This window comes from Megalopta genalis, chromosome 12 (assembly GCF_051020955.1).
Source record: "Megalopta genalis isolate 19385.01 chromosome 12, iyMegGena1_principal, whole genome shotgun sequence".
Classification (NCBI taxonomy): Eukaryota; Metazoa; Arthropoda; class Insecta; order Hymenoptera; family Halictidae; genus Megalopta; species Megalopta genalis.
Genome location: NC_135024.1, coordinates 1943221 through 1961144, shown reverse-complemented (window position 1 = coordinate 1961144; position 17924 = coordinate 1943221). Strand labels below are relative to the sequence as shown.

General features: G+C 44.5%; 1 protein-coding gene across 2 annotated transcripts in view; it reads left to right on the top strand.

Annotated features, from left to right (window-relative positions):
- The window catches only part of sfl (N-deacetylase and N-sulfotransferase sfl), a 755463-nt gene that overhangs the window by 444296 nt on the left and 293243 nt on the right, over positions 1–17924 (top strand). The window contains exon 1 of one of the 2 annotated variants that reach the window (XM_033485086.2): positions 1870–2739. The exons of the other annotated variant lie outside the window; for it this stretch is intronic. The gene's annotated coding sequence lies outside the window, so the exon portion shown is untranslated. Of the gene's footprint in view, positions 1–1869; positions 2740–17924 lie in introns of those variants that run through there. 2 annotated transcript variants of the gene reach the window in all.

The following is a 17924-nucleotide window of genomic DNA, read 5'->3' as shown; positions in this document are numbered from 1 at the left end:
AATTTATTGTCCGGGGTTTTGTCCGGCGGGAATAAAGTGAAAAGGTCGGCAGGGTTGACGGTCCGGAGATAAGCCGGGTGATCTTGAGATTCGTATCTTTATGGAGGGGAAGACTTTTCTCCGTGAATTTGCGAGGGAAATTTCTTTCTTTAATTAGTCGCAGACATTACTTTCCTTTAATATTCCCACTGTTCTATATTTCACCTACTTAATTTGGGCATGAATGCATGAACTGTAGTCCAGCGAACCTCGATTCCACTAATTATTGAACATTCTTGGAGAAAGGGGAGGGGGTAACATTCTCAATCTCTTCAGTGACATCCTATTGCTACCCTTGACGAATTGCGATCCAGTTATATCAAGTATTTGTTATTATTAGACTGCGGGTTTTGCGCATTTATGAGAAAAATGTATGCATATTCGGTGGTAAATAAATAAATAATAAATAATACCTACAAATAATAAATATAATAATATATATAATAATACATAATAAATAAGACCTACAAAAAAGGAAAACATACTTTCATTTTGCTTTGGTCCGTTGCAATCGAGGTGGGCAATATTTATTTTGCTTCAAAATCCACAGTCTAGTTATTACACTCCTTCGCATGCCGAAGGCATGGTTAAAGCAAATAATATACTTCACGTTCATGTTACTTGAAACCTTGAAACACCTATATACGTTGTACAAAGCAACTATATCTAAGCCTTCATACATTTCACACACACAAATACATACTTTCATCAAAGAGGAAGAAACATGTTGCAACTCTTTGGCGGCACCACCTTCGCATTATTCACAACACGGTGAGTAAATGTCAGTAGCACCGTATCGGTGTCGTGAAAATATTTCTATCGCAGGTGTTCCAACAATACCTGTTAATCCTCCCCCGGGAAATCCTTCAACAATCGTATTCGTACTTCCACCAAAACTATTACAAAGTTACCTGCATCGACTCACGTGTTCGAAATTAATCCCAAAAACAGGTCAAAAATTCTTCACCTACTAAAACCGCCGAAAGGTGGCGCCTAAAATAAATATGTCAGCCCGATGCGTATCGGAGTCCCAAGGTTAACTAATCTAGGGTTAACTCTCCCACGGCCCAAAGAATCTCTCATTTCTCAGCTGGCCGGCGACGCCGAGAAAGAGAACCGAATCGACGATCGAGAGAAAAAAAAGGTAAAAGAAGCCAAGTTATCTTACCGGGCGGGGGGGAACCCCGCCCAGCGCGCGGCATACGAATAAACAGCAATAACGCTCGGGGACTTTGTACATTCAACTGTGGTTCGGCCGCGATCGGTTGTCCCGTCGCCGTCGTCGTCGTCGTCGTCGTCGTTTCAAAGAGCGATCCGGCTCTCGGTGGTTCCCGTATCTCATCCCCGGCAGCGTTTTCTTAACGAGCTGCTTCGTTCATCTCTCACGTACGACGCGCTCGGTATTCGCGAGGGCCGCAATCGGCTCGCCGCGAGTGCAAGCGCGTAGTACATCAATATGAGGATCGCGAAACGATGCGTTTGGGCGCGACCGCGTGCCGCGACTGATGGTCTGCGCATGCGCCGCATTCCCGTTCCGTCTGTCCCGCTCGTTCGCGCGGGATGCGCGCGCCTCTCCTCGTCTGTCCACGTCCACGAGACACTCGGCTCCGCTCGCGGCCGCCCGCCGGGGATGGGCGAGAGCGGGGCTGAAGTTCGCGGCGGGACGCGGTGCGGGCCAGTCTCTCGTCGGCGGTCGTCGGCGGTGGGGCGAGAAGGGTCGAAGGGAGGCTAGGGGAGTCACGTTGGAACGCGTGGAAGGGGCCGTAGGAACGAAGGGGCGAAGGGACGCGGGGGACGGCCGGTGTCGGGCAATGCCACTCAACTGAATCCCCGCTCTGTCCTCGCGGCAGTCTGACGCCGGTCGCGCAGTCAGCATGGCTGGATTTTCTCGCAGTTTTTCGCCGGTTCCGCCGTGCTAGTCGCTCGCGGGAGTGCGTGTCGCCTGTCAGTGTGTGCCCGACGGTCCACGGCTAGCCATCCTCGAGTGTGCCCTTCGTTACGATCCCGCGGGTCTCCTGGGAGGGAGCGATGCGAACGAAACAGACGCCAGACACACGAACCTAACCTCCAAAGACAAAGATGAGCCGAGGCATTGCTCCGGTTGTATCGCGGCCCCGGTGACGCTCGACCAGCTCTCGTGTTCTCGTGCCGTTCAATTCGCTCCGTCGCTCCGTCGATCTGTTCGCGTTTATAGCCGCCGGTGCCGTGGAATCTCTTAGCCGCGGTTAAAGTGCGTTTCGTCGCGTGACAGCGACCCGTGTGCGTTACCTCGAGACACTCGTGGATCCGCGCCGCGAGGGAGACGAGGACAGGGAACGCGGAAAGAACAAAAGGGAACGTTGGAACACTACCGTGCGCGCCCCCGTTGGCGTGACAGAGAGAAAGAGAGACGGAACAAAACGAACACCAACGGCCGAGAGTGATCTCTCCAGCTGGACGGAGAAGGGAACGCCGTTCCGGCGAAGGGAAAAAAAAGGGAGAAAGGGGGAGGTTACAAAAGGGACTCGACAACAAATCTTGACCCGGGAACGAGGGAAAGATTTCTTGGAAACTCGGGCTCGCGGGGACTGCTGTTTTCGACCTGGTCCAGCCGTTCATCGGAATTATTTCCTCCTCTACTGCTACTCGGCCGGGTCTTGCTCCTCCTTCGGTTCTTCTTCTTCCTCTTCTTCGGCTCGTTTGGCCGCTGACTCCGAGTCGGTGAGTTTTGCCGTTGTTACGTTAAAAAGGCCGGGTGGAATATTTTGGCACATTTCGCTCTCGCGTGCCCGCCGAATCCCGCATGCAGGGACGGTCGGTCGGGTCGGTTCTCTCTGCGCGCGATTCGGCGCGGCGCCGAGCGGCGTGGCGCGGAACGGCGCGGCGTCTCGCCGTCGGCGTAATTCTCTCTCGGCGCGCCTCGCAAAAAGAAGAGGGCCATGTGTACGCCGGCCTGGCCGGAGTGTAAACAACCGCGGTCCTTTTAAATGCCTGCACCATATCGCGGGCCCCGCGTGTTCTGTTATCCGTCTGACGCAATTCCGCTCCGGTTTTTACGCGCGTCCCTCGCCCCACTCCGCCCCCCACCCCTCTTCGAAATTCAGTCGCACGGTCGCGAGGGCGGTCTCAACAGGTCAATGTCACGGCTACGGCCGTTCCGCGTCGGTCACCGGTGACCGACATACCGCTCGTTTATTTTACAGGACTGCGGACTCGTCTGCCGAAGGTACCCTTTCGATCTCTCCAGCTTGAATTTACGTGTTTAAAGCTACGTAAGCTCGGCGTACTGGACGCATTGATAAACATCGTCGGCTAACTTTTCGCCTACGTACGGCTTTTAGAACGTGGTTCAACGATGTTTCGGCCGGCGCGCGTAGCATGCTAGAAAGGTACGGTTTACTCTGAACTATCCGGGGAGGGGTCTGGAAAAGAGTTTACTCTGGACGGAGTGAAAGATAAAGTATAGAAACAGACGAAGAATTTTATGGGGATTGCGTGGAGGCTCTTTGCGAGAGTATTGGTAAGAAAACAATGTATGTTCGGTTCGTAGCATATTTAACCCTTTGCACTCGAGTGGCGACTCTGAGGCAGCGTTAAGGTTTGTTATATCACATTCTAAGATAACTTTTGTATTAACAAAGTTTAGATTTAAAAGATTGTTGTTAAGAGCGTAATTGCTGTGCGAGTCAGAAGAGTCGATCTCACGTGCATAAAATGCACTTTGTCGTGTAAAATAAACATACCATAAGCGAGAAAAATGATTTTAGATTTACAGTTCGAATAGCTTCGATTGCGAAGGGTTAACCCATTGACTGCAAACTACGATATATCTCGTAGTGGGTGCTGCAAGTTTAGATTGGCTACAAATGGTTATTTGAGTTTAGGAACTATTAGAAAGGCTGAATGAAAAATGTATATATAGTGTAGAGAACATATTGATGCCATTGCAATATTATATCAGTAACTTAACACTAAACTTACCAAGCAGTAATACTAACTGGCATGTACTGCTTCACAAAAGTGGGAAGACCGAATTTATTTAGAATTTGTAAAGTTTTTATTATAAAGCTTGCTCCAATGATATAACTTATTCAAGCGTTTTCCACGAAAGAGTCTCGAAACTTTGCAGAATTGCAGAATAAGAAAGCGGTCACTTTGACCGCGGTAGGTTTAGTGTTAACCCTTTGAACTCGAAGCTATTTTAACTGTAAATCTAAAATCATTTTTCCAACTTATAGTATTTTTATTTTGCATGACAAAATGCATTTTACGTATATGAAATTGACTTTCGGGGCTCACGCAACAGTTACGCTCTTCACAATTCTTTAAATCTAAACTTTGTTAATATCAAAATTATCTTGAAACGTGATGTAACAAATTTTAGTGGTGCCTCAGAGTCGCCACTCGAGTTCAAAGGGTTAATATTATTATATCTTGTAAAACTTCATGTTTTCTTGAAAATAAAACCGTGGCACCCAGGGCAAGACGCGCTAAATTTGCGTGGCAGTCAATGGGTTAAATATTGTATCACTCTGAATGGAAACCTCGGGAAGGGTCTCTGTGTAGCATGTACTTTAAATCGAGATGCAATTTTAATGGACCGACCGTTGTCCGATCCCTTAAGAATCACCTAAGGGTTGAAACGCTGCGGAATCACAAAGGTTAACGATGTGATGTATATTAACAATAAATTGTACATTAATGCAACGTTAATTAGACGTTATTAAACGTCTTCTTATGGCCGTAATTGTTGCTGGCACGTATCGGCAAATGGGACAATGCTTTGTAAAATTCTAGAAATCCGCGATTCTAAAGAGAGAGAGAGAGAGAGAGAGAAACTGAAAAACGGACGTCGAACGGTCGTAAAGGTACAAAGAATCTGACGACGAATTCAACAAACAAACGGAGTAGATAAAATTACACGTTAATAAAACGATAATCGGAATCTCTGTTGACCCCGGTCGTGTCGCAGGAATTTTATGGGGATTGCGTGGAAGCTCTCTGCAAGAGTATTAGTAAGAAAACAATGTATGTTCGGTTCGTAGCATATTTAAATATTGTATCACTCGAATGGAAACCTCGGGAAGGGTCTCTGTGTAGCATGCGCTTTAAATTGAGATGCAATTTTAATGGACCGACCCTTGTCCGATCCCTTAAGAATCACCTAAAGGTTGAAACGCTGCGGAATCACAAAGGTTAACGATATGATGTATATTAGTAATAAATTGTACATTAATGCAACGTTAATTAGACGTTATTGAACGTTTTCTTACGACCGTAATTGTTGCTGGTACGTATCAAATAGGACAATGCTTTGTAAAATTCTAGAAATCCGTGGTTCTAAAGAGAGGGAGAGAGAGAGAGAGAGAGAGAAAGAGAGAGAGAGACTGAGAAACGGACGTCGAACAGTTGAAAAGGTACAAAGAATCCGACGACGAATTCAACAAACAAACGGAGTAGATAAAATTACACGTTAATAAAACGATAATCGGAATCTTTGTTGACCCCGGTTGTGTCGCAGGAATTTATTGACAAATAGGCCTTTGTAGAATACTAAAAAGCCAGTGGGTCGGCGATTTATTGGAACGTATAATTGTAAGCGAATGGAGTTGGCGGAAACGGGCAGAATGGTCGACGCATAAACGATTCAAGGCTGTTACGTGCAAGCACGGTTTATCGTTAATTTGTCGAAGTTTTTCGTTCCCGTTATCGCGGAGCTCCATTGAAGCGAACGCTTGTCGGACACGACGCTTAAAACGTTGACCGATGAATGAAGCGGATCCGCTGTTGATCTACCCGTAAGGTTTACTGGGTCGCAGAGTGTTTAGATAATTTGTAATTCGATCGGAGCAAAGTATCATCACGCTTTATATTTAGAAGGCTTATCTGTGGGAGCAGCGCGTTGCACGTTTAAAATTCTGATCGCGATCGATCTTTGGACTTCACGTTCGCCGCCGAAAACTGCTGGCACGAAAGTCACGGACGAATTGCATGCACAGCTATTAGTTTATTTTATTATAAATTATTATTATTATTATTATTATTATTATTATTGTTATTATTATTATTATTATAAGTTTATTTAATTCGACGCGGTCGCACTGACTGCGAGGTGATTAGCGAGCACGTGTCCCACAATTAATTATACCGTAATTAACATGGGACTTGTATTTCTGGATATAATTAATGTGCATATTGGCATGAGTAGCTAACGAAGAACAATTATGTATAACGAGTCGTATGATGGATTTAAATGGACGATTTAAAAAAAAAAGAGGAGAACGTTACCGACGCGTTTTTCTCGTTTAGGCTCGATTCAAGGTCTCTTGATAGATTTCAATCCTGGGCGCTCGTGTCATTTTCATCGGCGGTTCGTTCGTTGATACAGAAATTAGCTCGAACCGTTCCAAAAATACGGAGAAATCGATAATCCTCTAAACCGAAAAGTTTTTCCCTCGCCGTCGCAGATCTAGAGCGGGAAGTTCCGTGCGCGCGTTTAGCTATAAAAAAGAGAGAGAGAGAGAGAGAGAGAGAGGACTTTACATAACGCAAGGTGTCCCCGATATCGGAAAATTATTCAGATTCATAGTTATTGCAAGCTCCGCGGTTATAATCGTAGATATTCGACCGGCTGCTTTTTTATTCATGCGAGTGGGGGAGGGGGGAAGCAATAAACATGGATAGAACAGCATCCATAACCGGATATTTGTATGCAGCAGCGTTGCATCCTCGATACCGGCGCTGGGCTCCCGTCGGCTGATGTCACGTGGTGACGAAACGAACGGAAAGATTAATTGCATCGTGACGATCGGCCGCATCGGATACCGATCGTCCCGTGTAAGAGACGCGGCCTCGCCGAGATCGTCGCGCTCTGCCTGCCTGTTATGTCGGTTTTCCAGCGAACGTTCCCGCAAAAAAACTGCCAATGTTGTTCCCGTCGCGCAATCGGCCGATTATCATCGCGCGCGCGCGCCTCGGCGCTGCAATTTTATCGGCCGCGTGGCAAGATTTTTCGCGTCCGTGAAACCGCCGCGCCGCCCGGAGAAACCGGAGCAGCCGCGCTATTGTTTCTATCGCGATTCCTAATGTTCTGTTATTTCATCGGGGATTGCGAGACACCTCCTCCGCTTACATACCGCTCGTTTCCTACGGCGACGCGCGAAACGAAAATCGTGTTCGCGTCGGGTACGTGTAGTAGTGTTACAGTAAAATCTCCCCAATTGACGCTCGGATTGCGGACAAAAGTGGACAATTTGGGAAGAGGAGATACGATTATTCGAGCCTTGCGGTTAGTTTTTATAGCTACCGATTGTTAACGATTATAAAAACGCGAGCCGCAAGACTCGAACAATCGTATCCCCTCTTCCGAAATTGTCCATTTTTGCGTAGAAGTTGAATAAAAATTAGGGAGAATTTACTGTATTAATTATTAAGAGCAGGCTTTTTGTTCTACAGATTTTAATGGTTGCTTCGGATAAGTTCCCAGGTTCTCTCGCGGCTCACTTTTATAGGTGCCAATTGTCAAAAATTATAAAAACGAGGTGCGAGGCTCGAACAATCGTATCTCCTCTTCCCAAATTGTCCATTTTTGCGTAGAAGCTGAATAAAAATTAGGGTGAATTTACTGTATTAATTATTAAGAGCAGGCTTTTTTTTGTTTGTTTTACAGATTTTAATGGTTGCTTCGGATAAGTTCCCAGGTTCTCTCGCGGCTCACTTTTATAGCTGCCAATTGTCAAAAATTATAAAAACGAGGTGCGAAGCTCGAAAAATCGTATCTCCTCTTCCCAGATTGTCCATTTTTGTGCACAATTTGGGCGACAATTAAAGAGACATTACTATGCCGCGGTTTCTCAATGAAGACGAACTTTGTGACAGAGAAAATAAGAATTTTTACGCCATTAAAATGACAATTTGAGCTATTATATAATTATTCTTCAACTCGAACGTTTTACTTTTCTCAAAATATTGCATCTCTGAAAGCACAGATTTCATTTGAAAGCGTAATGCAAAGAAATCATACGCGCGCATATATTACCGCGATTATGCACCTATTACTGCGAGTTAAATACTTGCGAACGTTCCGATTACTGCGTGTCGAGGTGACGTAACCCATTTTCTTTTTAATGTACACGCACACAGCTACAATTCTTAGGATCAAGATATCCCGGCTGCAGTACTTTACAAATTAGGTACACTCTACGATCAAGCGTGTTCTCGCCGGCTCATCGAGTATTGCACTGTATAGGTTAAGGTACGCGGTTCGGTAAATTACCGCGGTAATGTACACACATAGTAAAAACCTATGCGCCGAGTACTGTGTTAGTAAATAATATTTGAGGATAGGTGACAGTGACAGTGCACGTTGATTTCTTTGATCAAAAAGTAACGATTACTTTTTCTAAAACTATTTATATACTATTATATATTATTATATTATATATTATATATATATATATATTATTATATTATATATATATACTATACTATACTATATACTATTATATTATTATATGTATACTATACTATTATATACTATTTATATTATATTACCTAAAATGAATTAAAATGAATAGCTTATTATTAATTATCAAAATATAAATGCTTTTCAAATTAGCGTTCACAGCTGCCATTACGAGTATTTCATAAGATTCGACATTTTCACAAGCTCCCGAATATCAAAAGTCAATAAATGAATTGAAACTGCGATTCTTGATGCTTGCACGTCATAAATTATCAATATTAAACATATTCAAAATTATAAGATTCACTTTATAGAAGATTACACACTGTAAAATGTTATAGATTTTATTACTTCTATGAAATACCACAGTATTTGGGGCGACCGCACCCACACTTACCCTAGAATCGAACCGAGGGTGTCTCGCGAGTCGTTTGTCCGCGGGAAAGTGAGCCAGAAACGAAATAGACTTGAAGTTTCTACTTGAAATGTAAGCTTCTGACGGCCGTTGGAAAGTGAAACATAAAAATAAGAGGAGGAGCAGGAGCTTTAATATTCCGAAACTGCGGAAAGTTTCGCCGGCGAGTAGTGCGACCTCGCTTCTCTCTCTCTCTCTCTCTCTCTCTCTCTCTCTCTCTCGCTCTCTCTCTCTGTCGCGTTGACGAGTCAAGATCACAAAGGGAAGAAATTGCGACAAATTGGTCGGTAATCTTCTTAAGGCCCTTTAAATGGTCGCCCGTGCACCGAAACGAGCCACTCGCGTTCCGTAAATTCCTATTTACGCGAAAATAAAGCGTCTCTTTCAATTCCGCTCGTTTCGAAACCTGCAACCACTGTTCCTCGTAACGCGAAACCCAGATCAAGTAAACTCCTGTTTCCAACAGTATTAACCCTTTGCGCTCTGATGACTGCTATGGCTACGCCGTGAACCCAATTACCAAATTTAATTGAAATTGCATGCACTTGTTCGCCCCCGCTTTCGAAAAAGCTGCGCTTTTGCGCTATCCCGCCGCTCTGCAACCATCGGCGGCACCGAATTGATATTTCGACGAAATATATGTATATATACATGTATACATACATATATTTATTTAAGGCAATTATCCGGGTGGACTTCTTTTATTTCGTTCGGAATAACGGTTACTCGGTATTCGTCATTAATTATTCGATCTATGTGTTCGATTAATTATTTATTCAGGTTATGTAACATCGACGAATTTGTTCGAATGTAACGTGCTTTCCGATGAAACGTTTTACGTCGGAAATGTGGAAGAAATAAATCGATAAACTATTAAAAAAAAGGAAACATTTTGTATTCTATCGTTTTTATTGAAATCCATTATTTTCCGTACGAATTCCTGTGCGATTAAATTCTTGCTCGAACGAATAATTGTTGCCCGAATGAAATTTTATTCGAACGAATTCCGAATCGGATAAAATCTTACTGGAGAGAGTTCTTAATGGAATAAAAAAAATCTGATCGCGGAATATATTCTTAATGGAATAAAATCTTATCGGAATGAATTCTTAATGGAATAAAATATTACTGGGGAATAAAATCTTATTGGATCGAGGATCCTTAATGGAATCAAATCTTAACGGAATGTGTTCTTAATGGAATAAACTCTTATACGAATGAATTCTTAATCGACTTTAACAATAAAATCTTAATGGAATGAATCCTTAATGGAATACAAAATCTCGTTCTCGAATGAATTCCTTAATGAAATCAAATCTCGTTCGCGAATGAATTCCTTAATGAAATCAAATCTCATTCGCGCGAGCGAATCCTTAATTGAATAAAGTCTTATTCGAATACAGCTCTCTATCTCGATAAATTTTTATTCGATCGGACGCTTATTGCACAGTATCGACTGCAATTCCACTCGTCACTCTTTATCTCTTATCAGTCGCCCGAACCAAATGTCGCGCGTCTCTGCTGAAAACAAGTATCCTCCCACTGTCGAACACGCATAGAATCATTTCCAGAAAGTTCATGTGCTCGCTCGTTCGTTCGTTCGTTCGTTCGCTCATTTCTCGGAAGAAAAGATTGCGGCGGTTCCAAAAAGAAAGAAACGGCTTCGCATCCGTTTGATCGCAATAAAAAATGTTTATAGTGCGCGAGGCTGTAAGTCCACGTAATTGCGACGACTGGCCCGGCTGTTGTCGAGCCCGAGGTGCGACTCTTCCATAGGAAAAGCCATCGACAATCGCGAAGCCTGCTTTCACGATCGGCCGTCGAAGAAAGCGCAGCATTTTTCCTCGGGCTAGCTGTGTAACCTCGTTGCCTCGTTCCGGCATTACGAGCGGGATAAATTATACATTGTAACAGGCCGGTCGATCGATCCGGGCCTTATTAAATCCCGAAACGATCGCCGGCGCACGATGGTATCCCCGTTAGATATCGAGCACGAACCGTATCGCCGGCCGAGCCGCGGCGTATCCGGGCGCGCGGCGTTTTTTCCGCGTCGGCCCCGTTCAATTAAACCTAATAACGCGATACTCGACGCATTAACCGCGGAACACGGATATTAATTTCGTTATTAGACCCCTCGCCGCGTCCCGGCCACTCGTTGCTGCGTTTTTAGGGCCGGTTTTTACTAGACCGGACCGCTCATTAAGGCGAACGGTTTCACGACGGACGTTTTCTACTTTGCATAGAAAGGGCTCTCTCTCTTTCTCTCTCTGTTTCTCTTTCTGTCTCTCTCGCTCTCTATCTTTCTATCTCTTTTTCTTCCTTCATGACCCGAGATTAAAGAGTTTCCGCAGCATGGAGCCCTTCCTTTGCTCTCAATGGACCGAATCGCGATTCCAGCTAATAAAAATTCAATTTCTCGCGATTTTTTATTCCTTAACTCGTAGTTCGTCCAACATACTAAATTCCTGCACATGTTTACCTGACATTCTACGCGACGGAATACATTTTTTAAATAGCTTAATATATACACCATGTCCCACAAACTATGTCCGTTCAGATATCTTGGTTACGCATCGAACAATGCAAGAAAATGTCATTTACAAAAGTTATAACATGATATTCCTGCAAGTAGAAGCATAGAGGAGATACAGAGATCAACTTTGTTACTTTAAATAGCACGCTACACTTTTTATCCTCGATTTCGATACTTTATCGTATTTTTGATATAAAAGTATTAATCTGCAATTGTCCTAAATTTACCGCCTGCGAAATGTTCCACTTTCTGTCGCGAAGCTATTCACGTTCGAACTGTCGGAAATTTTCAAAATTAAAAAAGACAATTTTCTTCGCGATGAATAATATTGCAAACATAACAATCGACATCTTCCTTTCACAAAATAACCATAACAGCATCGAAAGCAGCGTCCGACGAGTATGATTTTTTATTTGCGTCCCGTTGAATCCTTTGTTAACCCCCAGTCAACCCTCTCGCGGCCCCTTTTCAACCCCCTCCCTCTCTTTCTCTCTCAGCCACCGACAACACCGCGTTCTTTTTACGAGCGACGTCGTTGTAACGCGAAAATGACAATCTGAATGCGAAATTAGGCGCGCGATGCTTTAACACCGGCCACCGACGTCGTTGACGACGGCGACGACGACGCTCTGTTCCAACTATGAAAAATGCATCAGCAGGGACCGCGGGGACCTTCGATTTTCCCCGGGAAAAATCGGTGAAACGCGAGTCTCTCGGAACGGCCGAGGACCGGGGGCGTCTCGGGTGCCTCGAGTGCCTCTCAGGAATAGACAATGTCAGGAATCGGCCACCAAGTTCAGCCTAGTATCGACTCTAGAGCCCTTTCGTCCCCGAGGTATTGGAGGTTCTACCTACTCCGACGAACCGGCGCGCCTGTTTTATGCATAAAATATTACAGGCTGAATACTTATTTTCGGGTTTACTGCCGGAATCTCCACGAGCGCGGCGCGCCCCCACGAGCATTTATGTGTTTTCCCGGCCGCGCGCGTTCTGTTGTTTTTAGCGATTTTATTCCGCGGCGTAACAGCTGCGCGACCGATGATCATTCGCCAATAACGCGCCGCGTTCTAATTAAATGTCGCGCGCAAAATCGTCGTCGATTTCGTAGTCGTCGACGTTGCCCGAACCAGTGTCAGTCACGCGATACGCGACGACGACCGCGATTTTGTAGCTCGCGAAAAGAACGTCGCGTTAATTCTGTGATCATCAATCCTTTGCACTCGTTGCAGAATTAACGTGAAATTTAAAACAGTTCTTTTGACCCACGGTATTTCAATTTTATAATATAGTGCATTTTGAACATATGAAATTGAATTTCGCGACTCGCGCAACAGCTGCGCTTTCAACGTTTCTTCAAATGTTGTTCAAATTGAATCGCGACAGAACAATTTTTAATGGCGCCTCGGAGTCGCCATTTTAATGCAAAAGGTTAATTATTGAATATTGTAACGAGAATTTTAGAGAATTTATATTGAAATTAATTAGCACGATATTTGGAGAATTTATAGCTTCCGTTCGACGAGACTTTGATCAGATTTTATAATACGACGCGATTTATTTAACGATAGAATTACCGAGCCCCGCGGACGCGTTGAATCGCATCTATTTCTCGTCGATGTTCCGTATGCATAAAATGCGCAGTTTTAAGCGGATTCTAATTCGGTATTTTGAAACATGTCGCATCTCATGGTCGCGTCCGAGTCGGCGATGCGTGCGATGCGACAACGACGACGACGACAACGTTTCTCGTTGCATCGCGGATTCCGCGCGACGAACAATTAGATCGCAGATCGTCGCGCAGAATGCAAAATTCGCACAGGTCGTACGGTTGCGACAAGCCGGAGATTTTCTTGATCTTGGCCAGAATGCGCTCGGCAATCGTGATTTTCCGACGGAAAGATCGATAATGCGGCAATCGGTACGCGTCGTCCGGACGCGTTTTGCAAACACGAGGTTACGTAAAGAGGTTGCATAATCCTCGCTTCCTTGTTGCAACGTGTACAGATTACATCGAAGCAATAAGGTCACCGTTTTTCGTTTTTTTTTCTCGCGTTCATGCATATTTGCATTCCGAGCTCCTGATAAGGCGCGTTAACCTTTCCCCGTGCCGGCGGAAAAATTCCAAGCGTCGGGGAAACGTGTCCAACGTGAAACGTGCGTTTCGTCCGCGCGAGTCGCAAAAAAGAAACAAAAAACAAGAAAGAAGAGGATTGCTAAGAGGAAACGCGTTTCGGACGGGTAGGGAAGGACGATCAAACCTATTCCGACTTATCGAGCGGACGTATCGAGTTCTGCTGACCGAATTTGATATTGTGTGAGTAATCTCATTCCAGAAATGCCTCGACATCCAGGGCTCACGGCTCGAATACAAAACGGCAGCGAGTGCGGCCAACATTCCGATGATTCGATCGCTGGAATGTCTCTGTTCTACGGCAGAATAGCGTACGAAAACGTTTGTCAATTATCGCGGCTGGAGAAACAAAGAGAGAGAGAGAGAGAGAGAGAAGAGATCTACGATCGATCGAGATCGAAGATCCGCGGCGCAGATTCTAAAAATGAATGATCTGAGGATTTCGCACAGGTTTTCGCGGATGTGTTTTACCATTTCGCAGAGAGGAGGAGAGGGAGGAGAGATCCGCGATCGATTAAAATGGAAGATCTGAGAATTTCGCACAGATTTTCGCAGTTGTATTTTACCATTTCGTAGAGAGAAAGAGAGAGGAGTTTCGCAATCGATTAAAACAGAAAATCTGAGAATTTCGGCGAGATTTTCGCGGTTTTTTTCATCATTTCCCAGAGAAAAAAGAGAGAAAGAGAGAGGATATCCGCGATCGATTAAAATGGAAGATATGAGAATTTCGCTGAGATTTTCGCAGTTGTCTTTTACCATCTCGCAGAGAAAAAGAGAGAAAGAGAGAGGAGTTTCGCGATCGATTAAAACAGAAAATCTGAAAATTTCGCATAGATTTTTGCAGTTGTGTTTTTCCATCTCGCAGAGAAAAAGGGAGAAAGAGAGAGGAGATTCGCGATCGATTAAAACAGAAGATCTGAGAATTTCGCACAGATTTTCGCAGTTGTCTTTAACCATCTCGCAGAGAAAAAGAGAGAAAGAGAGAGGAGTTTCGCGATCGATTAAAACAGAAAATCTGAAAATTTCGCATAGATTTTTGCAGTTGTGTTTTACCATCTCGCAGAGAAAAAGGGAGAAAGAGAGAGAATATCCGCGATCGATTAAAATGGAAGATATGAGAATTTTGCTGAGATTTTCGCAGTTGTCTTTTACCATCTCGCAGAGAAAAAGAGAGAAAGAGAGAGGAGTTTCGCGATCGATTAAAACAGAAAATCTGAAAATTTCATACAGATTCTCGCAGTTATCTTTTACCATCTCGCAGAGAAAAAGAAAGAAAGAGAGGGAGGAGTTTCGCGATCGATTAAAACAGAAAATCTGAGAATTTCGCACAGATTTTCGCAGTTGTCTTTTACCATCTCGCAGAAAAAAAGAGAGAAAGAGAGAGGAGATCCGCGATCGATTAAAATGGAAGATCCGAGGATTCCGCAGAGATTTCCGCGGACGCGTTCGACGGTTTCGCTGCCGCGAAAGAACAGCCCTGCTAGCTCGGCTTTAAACATCGCTCGGCTTTAATGGAGCTCCAACCCCCGCCGGGATCTACACTGCGGAGATGTAGTAAAAATTCCACATCTGCGGAGAGGGCGAGACGGAGAGCGCCAAGGGATGGTCGGACAGAGAGGATGCTAATGGGGAGTCACGGGAGGAAACTTTAAGACACCGTTTGTAGCGCGGGGGAGACGGTATTAAATCTATTTCCTCTCCTCCTGGTTTCTGAGTAACAGCGGCCCCTCTGCATGAAACATTCAATGCGATACCCTGGCCGAAAGATGCGCTGCGAAATGGTCGGAAAAACCGAATTCCGCGGGAAATAGCCTCCGATACAATCCTTGGAAACGCTGTGCGAGGCTTCTCGATTTAAATCGATGGTCGAAGTACGTTATTTGTTCGGTCTGGAATATTCAAAAGTTATTTATTCCCCTCTGAAATTGGATGTGGCGTTTTCTACGAGATAGACGCGATATTGTTAATTAATTTCTTGGCGGGGGAGACTCGGATAAATTCTTTAACCCTGGAACGACCCTCCAGGGTTGCCGTTGACTCCACTACAGTTGTAATTGGTCCTGCAAACGTGCAAATAAATACTAAAAAATCGAGGTTTCCCTTACCCTAACTCGTGTCGTACTTTATAAAGGAATATTTCAATATTTCTTTCGACAATGTTTCTTTTTACTTCGTCTTGAGATTTTGCTATTTTTCAAATTAATTTTTCGCATTCTTATGCAATCCATTTGTTGAGAATAATAAATAATATTTTAATTATTCAGATTTTATTTTAGGTCGCCCGCAACTCCCCAGTGTTTCTTACGCCGAAAAGTTGAGGGGCGTCGATGTAGGATTAAAATAGCGTAGCCTTCGAGAATTTTTCGATTAGTCAGCGGCTTAACCATCGAGGACTTTCGCGGGGTAGATTTCTACCCCACGCGCAATAGGGTAGCGAAGCCGGTTACCGTGGGGCGATCAATTGCTGTGGCTTTGATTTGTTGTCGGGCATAATTGACTTTTTATTTGTCGCATAAGAAATATTCAATTTTTGTATTCTGTTAGTTCGTTTATTTTTGAATAAAAGATACATCTACTCACTTCTTGCGTAACTTATTTTCCTGCGAACGCTGGTCGCGATACCCGCGAACGTTTCGTTTCTTGTCGCTTTGCTGTTCCCGCTAACGAACCGACGATTTGAACGATAATGAACGTCTCGAAGATCTACTATATATATTTGTATGTATATTTATATGTACATTTATGTGTATTTTTGCGACGGGAACGACAAATACGGCGGAAAGACACCAGCGAATTCGTTGAATACACAATAATGTTATTCCATCGGGAATCGAACGTTGTTTTTATTAAAAGTACAGTCGGTTTCGTTCGCAGCATCGCGCGGCGTTTCCCAGTGAATCGTCGTCCGGGAAAAAAGTCGAAACTTTTAAGCTCTTTAATTCTCGAGTAAAGCACCTTTAATACTTTTTTTAAAAAATAGAATACAAAGCTCAATCGACTGGCAGATAAAAAGAGATGTCTCCTTTAAAAAAATTTGCGATAACCTTGTTCATTTGTTAACTCTTTGGGACACGGTGGGATTAAAAATGTCCCGTCTTTTTGATGCACGGTAATTGGGACTATTTGAGCCCCACGGTGTAACAATAAATCGAATGGAATTATTATTATTATTTTTTATGCTTTTATACTATGCGATTCTTTTGCTAACAAAGATATACACCAATTATGTTTCATTTAAAAAGCAATAAAATTTCTGTGCAACATGGGATCTATTCTTATTTTCCGAGATCCTGTGCCCCCAAAGAGTGAGACGAAAAGAGTTCTTCGACTTTAGCGCGCAAAATCACGGTAAAATAACGAAAGAATATCACAAATATACAGAATATTACGAATGCACAATGTAGGTGTAACAAGCGTCGCGGATCGTTCGGAAAACGCCGCGCGAACAGGACACCAGGAAAAGTTGTCCGCCGCGTAAATTACGCGGCATTTCTTGCGATCTTTCGATTAATCATTCAGCTGGAGAACCAGCGGCGTCCTCGGATAATTCTGCACGGGACAACGTGTTCCCCGATGACGTCCACGCGTATCAATTAAGAAACGGACGTTCTCGACACGTTTGCCCGTCCGCGTAATACGCGACGGCGTCGCAGAAGTCGCTTCGCGGAATCATTAAATACGAGCGGGGCGGCGCCGCCGTCGACCGTTCGTCCCGCAGATCAATTTCGCGCACACGATCTAATTAAACGCGTCAATAATTTCTCGGGGCCGATCCCACGGCGGATCGAAGTTTCGCGCAGCCTTATACCGATAAGTACATACATTTATCGGTTGCTTCCATTTCTATTGGAAAATTGTTCGGCCATGTCCGCGGCGTGTCGCGCGTCGTATCCGCGTCGCGGAACGGAAGTTTCCATCTTGCCCCGCCGAAATTCCCGAAGATCATTACGGATAACTCATTACGGATCATTTTGGAAATGTATTTCGCTTGGCGCGAGTCACATTTCATTATCCGACGCTCGAATCATCGAGACGAAATCTCCTTCGCTTCTTTCTCCTCGCCGCTCCTCGTCGACGTCGATATCAAAATGGACGCGGTTTACCCTACAAGGGCTCGACCGCGGACAGAATGCAAATCAGTTGGCTCCCGAGCAACGCGAGCCGCTTTCCAGAAACCGGCGAACCTCGCGAGCCATTCATTTCCCCTGGCCTACTGGCCAACAACCGCGTCCCAGACGCCGGCTTTCTTAATCAATCGCTTGCATTGCCGTTTCTTTCGCAACCACGGCCGCATCGGGGATACTTTATCTCTAATAATTAGCCAACAGCGGCCGAGCTCGCTCGCTCGACGGCTTACATTGGC